The 6,520-nt window shown below is 38.6% G+C and overlaps 1 non-coding gene across 1 annotated transcript; it reads left to right on the plus strand.

Annotated features, from left to right (window-relative positions):
- Nucleotides 1-6,060: 6,060 nt before the first annotated feature.
- Nucleotides 6,061-6,167, plus strand: LOC128196056 (small nucleolar RNA R71). The gene has a single exon (XR_008248156.1). It is a non-coding gene; the product is annotated as a small nucleolar RNA R71 (small nucleolar RNA).
- Nucleotides 6,168-6,520: the final 353 nt, after the last annotated feature.

A 6,520-nucleotide genomic window follows, 5' to 3' on the forward strand; every position in this document is an offset into this window, starting at 1 on the left:
GCGACAAGAGACGCTGTGCGAATTTCTTATCAGAAAGCAAACATGTAATTCGCTGTGCGAATTTCTCGCTAAGCGAATTTCATATCCGAAAACCAGACCTATAATTCGCTATGCGAATGTGTCGCCTAACGAGAGACATTGCAGAGGACATCCAGCAGAGATCAATTGACAGTGCAAATGCATGTTTATCATATATCAACAACAGTTTTGGCTTGAAAATTTATATGCACGATTTGGTTCAAACAAATCAAGCCAAATAGACAAGAAACCCTATTATAGTCCCATGAACACTAAGAATCAAAGAAGCAAATGGAGTAGGAGTGAAACCTGTGGAGAGTGACCAAGATCAGAGAGTGAAGATGCACTTGAAGCAAAGCAGAAGCAGAGTCAAGAATGTGAAATGGTGGCAATGGAGAGAAAGTGGAGAATTCAGCAGAGAAGGAGGGTGCGTTCGCTGTGCGGAGAGGAAGGAAGAATGGTGGCTAGGGTAAAATGAAGAGTGGGAAAATGAGTAGGGAATGGAGTAAGATTTAAAAAAAAACTGAACGAGTAAATTCGCATAGCGCATCACATCTGTGCGTTGTGCGAATAAGCTCGTAATAAATGTCATTCACTGAGAGTTTAATCGCATAGCGCACCTCAGATGTACGCTGTGCGAATCTCTCTCGTTTTCTGCACATTTGAATAATTTATTATTTTTTTGAATTTTGGTGTTCAGTCGCATAGCGCACCGCAGCTGTGTGCTGTGCGACTAAATTTTTTTAATTTTTTTAATTTTTTTTTGTTAGAACAACATTCGCAGAGCGCACTTCAGCTATGCGCTATGCGAATTAAAATAAAAATTCCCTCTCACATCTAATTCGCTCTGCGCAAAATTTAGCCTTGCGAATATTTTGACAGAGCTCTCCCTCAAACTTTTGGTAGCATAGCGCAAAGTGTGCACTATGTGAATTAATGCTCACTTTCTCCTAAATTGCTCTAGTGATTTTATTCGCCTTGCTTATCCAATGCGCTATGCGAATCCTTTTGCAGAGAGAAAATTCAATTTTTTTAATCGCAAAGCGCATGTAATGCGCTATGCGAATTATAATCTCAAAACAATTTCTTTTTCTCTCTCGCATAGTGCGTGAAATTCGCTATGCGAATAAATCACTGCTTCATAAAATCATCTAGTCGCATAGCGCACCTCAGCTGTGCGCTGTGCGACTAGAGCGTCAGAAATTATTCCTCAAGCTTCCTTAACACTTCCTCTCCACTCTCAAACATAACAATTACACAAACAAAATCAAAAAACATAGATATATACAAACATGTGCTAGGGTGCCTCCTAGCAAGCGCTTCTTTAACGTCACTAGCTTGACCCAAACATTTCATGGTTCAGATAAATGAATAATTGTGGTGAGGCGTTCAACCTCTCCACCCAAATAATGTTTCAATCTTTGACCATTTACAATCCATCTTCTATTTGAATCCTCAGAATTTGGATCCATCAATTCAATAACACCACAAGGCTTGACTGCCTTTATCACAAAAGGACCAGGCCATTTAGATTTCAACTTACCTGGAAACAGTTTGAATCTGGAATTGAACAACAATACCTGTTGTCCAGGTTGGAAGTCTCTCTTTATCAGCTTCTTATCATGGTACATCTTGACCCTTTCTTTATATTTTCTTGAAGAATCATAAGCAGTCATCCTCATTTCCTCCAACTCTTGCAACTGAAGCTTTCTTTTACCTGCACAAAGAGAAGAATCAAAGTTAAGGAATTTTAGTGCCCAATATGCTTTATGTTCCATCTCAACTGGAAGATGACATGATTTGCCATAGACTAACTGGAAGGGTGTTAGCCCCACAGGAGTCTTTAAGGCAGTCCTATATGCCCAAAGGACATCATCTAATTTTGCAGCCCAATCCTTTCTTGATGATGAAACAGTCTTTTCAAGGATTCTTTTAATTTCCCTGTTAGAAACTTCAGCTTGGCCATTGGTCTGAGGATGATAAGGTGAGGCAATCTTGTGCCTCACATCATAGTGTGTCAAGACCTTAGCCAATTGAGCGTTACATAAATGTGATCCTCCATCACTTATGAGGATCCTAGGCACTCCAAATCTTGAGAAGATTTGTCTTTTGAGAAATTTGACCACAGTCTTGGCATCATTCTTTTGGCATGCTGCTGCTTCCACCCACTTACTGACATAATCCACTGCTACTAAGATGTATTCATTGTTGTAGGAAGAAGGTAATGGTCCCATAAAATCCATTCCCCAACAATCAAACACTTCAACTTCTAAAATAGCCTGTAGTGGCATCTCATGTCTTTTTGAAATGCTTCCAGTTCTTTGGCATTTGTCACAACCTTTTGCATGAACATGTGCGTCTTTGAATAAGGTTGGCCAAAAGAACCCAGATTGAAGCACTTTAGCGGTTGTCCTTTCTCCATTATAGTGTCCTCCATATGGCGAATTATGACAATACCATAGGATACCAGCAGCTTCCTCTACTGTGACACACCGCCTCAGTAAGTGGTCAGCACCCAACTTGAAGAGATAAGGATCATCCCAAAGATATTCTTTGGAATCATGTAGAAACTTCTTCTTTTGCTGCCAAGTCAAGTCATCAGGGAGAATTCCTGCAGCCTTAAAATTAGCCATATCTGCAAACCATGGCCTCTGTTGTATGAGCATCAGACGCTCATCAATAAATTCTCCCTTAATTTCTCCTTCTTTCTCAGTCACCTCAGTGTTAAGGAGGCGAGACAAATGATCAGCAATGACATTCTCGCTCCCCTTTTTGTCTTTTATCTCAAGATCAAATTCCTGTAACAGTAAAACCCATCTTATGAGACGTGGCTTTGAATCAGACTTTTCCAGTAAGTATTTTATGGCTGAATGGTCAGTGTAAATGATAACTTTAGATCCTATCAAATAAGGTCTAAACTTTTCAAGAGCATACACAATTGCCAAAAATTCTTTTTCAGTTGTGGCATAATTCAATTGTGCACCATTCAGAACTTTACTGCCATAATGAATAACGTGAAAAACTTTGCCACGTCTCTGTCCCAATACAGCCCCAATGGCATAGTCACTAGCATCGCACATTAACTCAAAATCTTGAGTCCAATTTGGTGCAACTACAATAGGGGATGTGACTAGCTTCTCTTTCAATATCTCAAAAGCTTTCAGACACTCATCATCAAACTCAAACTGAGTGTCTTTCACAAGCAAATTGCAAAGGGGTTTAGCAATCTTGGAAAAATCTTTTATGAATCTTCTGTAGAATCCAACATGTCCAAGAAAGCTTCTTACCCCTTTGACATTTGTAGGAGGTGGTAGCTTTTCAATCACATCAACCTTAGCTTGATCTACACCTATCCCCCTGGATGAGATCTTATGTCCTAAGACAATCCCCTCACGAACCATAAAATGACATTTTTCCCAATTCAACACAAGGTTCATGGCAATGCATCTTTTCAAGACTGCATCCAGGTTCTGCAAGCATAAATCATATGATTTGCCAAAGACTGAGAAATCATCCATGAAAACTTCTATGCAATTCTCAACAAGATCAGCAAAAATGGCTAACATGCAACGTTGGAATGTGGCAGGAGCATTACATAGACCAAATGGCATCCTTCGGTATGCAAACACACCAAAGGGACAAGTGAAAGCAGTCTTTTCTTGGTCCTCAGGATTTACTACTATTTGATTGTACCCGGAATAGCCATCCAGGAAACAATAATAGGCTTGCCCTGCCAGCCTTTCCAACATTTGATCCATAAAAGGGAGAGGAAAATGGTCTTTCCTGGTGGATTGATTTAGTTTTCTGTAATCAATACACATTCTCCACCCTGTGACTGTTCTCGTATGAATTAATTCATTCTTATCATTCTGAACAACAGTCATACCCCCTTTCTTAGGAACAACATGTACAGGACTCACCCAAGCACTATCAAAGATAGGATATATCATTCCTGCTTCAAGCAATTTAAGTACTTCCTTTCTCACCACCTCTTTCAAATTTGGATTCAATCTCCTCTGTGGTTGTGCTATGGGTTTGTAGTCCTCTTCCATCATAATCTTATGCATGCAATACGTTGGACTTATACCTTTCAGATCAGAGATGTGCCAACCTATTGCCTTTTTATTTTCTTTTAAGATTTCAACCAATTTTGCTTCATCATTCTTTGACAGAGAATTGCTTATTATCACAGGCTTCTTGGCATTTTCCTCTAAAAACACATACTTAAGATGATCAGGAAGCATTTTTAATTCCATCTTTTCTTGATCATCTAATTGAGCCTTTTCTAATTTTTCCACTTTCACATTAGTGGATTTCTCTTCTTTCAATTTTTCCAGATGTTGTGAAATCTCCTCTACTTCAGATTCTTCTTCTAAAGTAAGTTCCTCACATGAATTTATCAAGACATGCTCTAAAGGAGATTTCACAAACATCTGACTTCTCACTTTTTCAACAACATCATCCAAAACTTCAACTCTGAAACAGTTTCCTCTATCTTTAGGGTGTTGCATAGCTTCTACTACATTAAAGGTGACTGTTTCATCATGTAACCTCACCTTCAGATGACCATCATCAACATCAATTATCACCCTAGCAGTCTTCATAAAAGGTCTTCCAAGTATAAGGGGGACTTCAGTATCCTCCTCCATGTCAAGAATAACAAAATCCACTAGAAAAGTGAATTTGTCAACTTTCACTAAAACATCTTCAATGACTCCATATGGGTACTTGACAGACCTATCTGCTAGTTGAAGTGTCATCCTTGTTGGTTTTACTTCCATGTCCCCTATTTTCTTCAACATAGACAAAGGCATTAAATTGATGCTTGCACCTAAGTCTATCAATGCTTTTCCAATGGGGAGTTTTCCAATTGTGCATGGAATCGTAAAACTACCAGGATCTTTAAATTTTGGTGGTAGAAGTTTTTGGATGATTGCACTACAATTCCCTTGCACCTCAATTGTTTCTTCCTCAATATACTTTCTCTTCTTTGTCAACAAATCTTTCATAAATCTAGCATAAGAGGGCATTTGTTGAAGTGCTTTTGAAAAGGGAATTGTGATTTCCAGCTTTTTGAAGAGAGCCATGAATCTAGAAAATTGACTTTCCTTTTCTTTTCTAGAATATGTCTTTGGATACGGTAAAGGATTCAAAACTTGTTTTCCTTTATGACTCTCTTCCACTGCCTTCTTTTTATCTTCTTCTTCATTAACTTTCTCTTCTTTCTCTTCTTGCTCTTCACTGGACTTTTCTTTTTCATCCTCTTTTCTCACAACTACACTTTCTAACACTTTACCACTCCTTGTAGTAATAGCTTTACAATGCTCTTTTGGATTTGTTTCAGTGTTAGCTCCAAATGTATTTGCAGGCTTGTCTTCTAATTTCTTGGCCAACTGACCAATTTGAACTTCTAAATTCCTTATAGAAGATTCTGTGCTCTTTTGATTTGATATGGACATTTGCATGAATTGTTGCAAAGTTTCTTCAAGTTTGGATGTCCTATCAGAAAGAGTAGGTTGTTGTTGAAACTGTTGTTGTGGTGGTCTACTAGAACTAGCCTGACCCATGCTAGGATGAGGTCTCCATCCTTGATTATAATTTCCATAGTTTCCCGAACGGCCTTGATTTCCCATATAATTTACCTCTTCCTTAGCATTGGACTGAATAGCACACTGTCCATTTTGGTGCTCTCCATCACAAAGTTCACAACCTTGCACAGTTTGATTATGTTGTGCCTGTGATACAGTTTGGAGTTCCTTTGGTAGTTGTGACAACTTTTTCATTACTGATTCAAGTTGTTGAGTCATGATTTTATTTTGGGCTAATAAGGCATCTTGGGATTGCAATTCAAACATGCCTTTCTTTTGCGTTTGCACTCTCTCACTTTGGACATCATTATCACTAGATGCCATATTTTCAATTATTTCTTGTGCCTCATCAGGTGTCTTCCACCTAATGTTACCTCCAGTAGAGGCATCTAGCATAAGCTTTGTGTGAGATTTTAAACCTCCTAAGAAAAGGTTTAATTGAGTGGGAATGTCAAATCCATGAATTGGAGTTTTTCTCAGCAACCCCTTGAACCTCTCCCATGTTTGACTCAACGACTCTTCATGCTCTTGTTGAAAGGAGGATATTTCCTGTTTACCTTTATTGATCTTGGATTGGGGGAAATATTTAGTCAAAAATTTTGCCACTACGTCATCCCAAGCAGTCAGACTCCCTTCAGGAAAAGAATTTAGCCAAAGCTTTGCATTTCCAGCCAAAGAAAAGGGAAATAGACTCAATCTAATTGCTTCATTTGACACATGTAAAATTTTTACAGTGTTACAAATCTCATTAAAAGTTGTCAGATGATCATAGGGATTTTCGTGTGACATTCCTGTAAACTGATTACTTTGAACAAGGTGAATCAGTGCAGGTTTCATTTCCATATGAGCAGCATTCACCACAGGTCGGGCTATACTGTTGAAAGATGAAGGTATAGACACAGAAGCATAATCTT

The sequence above is a fragment of the Vigna angularis genome, chromosome 3 (genome assembly GCF_016808095.1).
Source record: "Vigna angularis cultivar LongXiaoDou No.4 chromosome 3, ASM1680809v1, whole genome shotgun sequence".
In the NCBI taxonomy this organism is placed as follows: domain Eukaryota; kingdom Viridiplantae; phylum Streptophyta; class Magnoliopsida; order Fabales; family Fabaceae; genus Vigna; species Vigna angularis.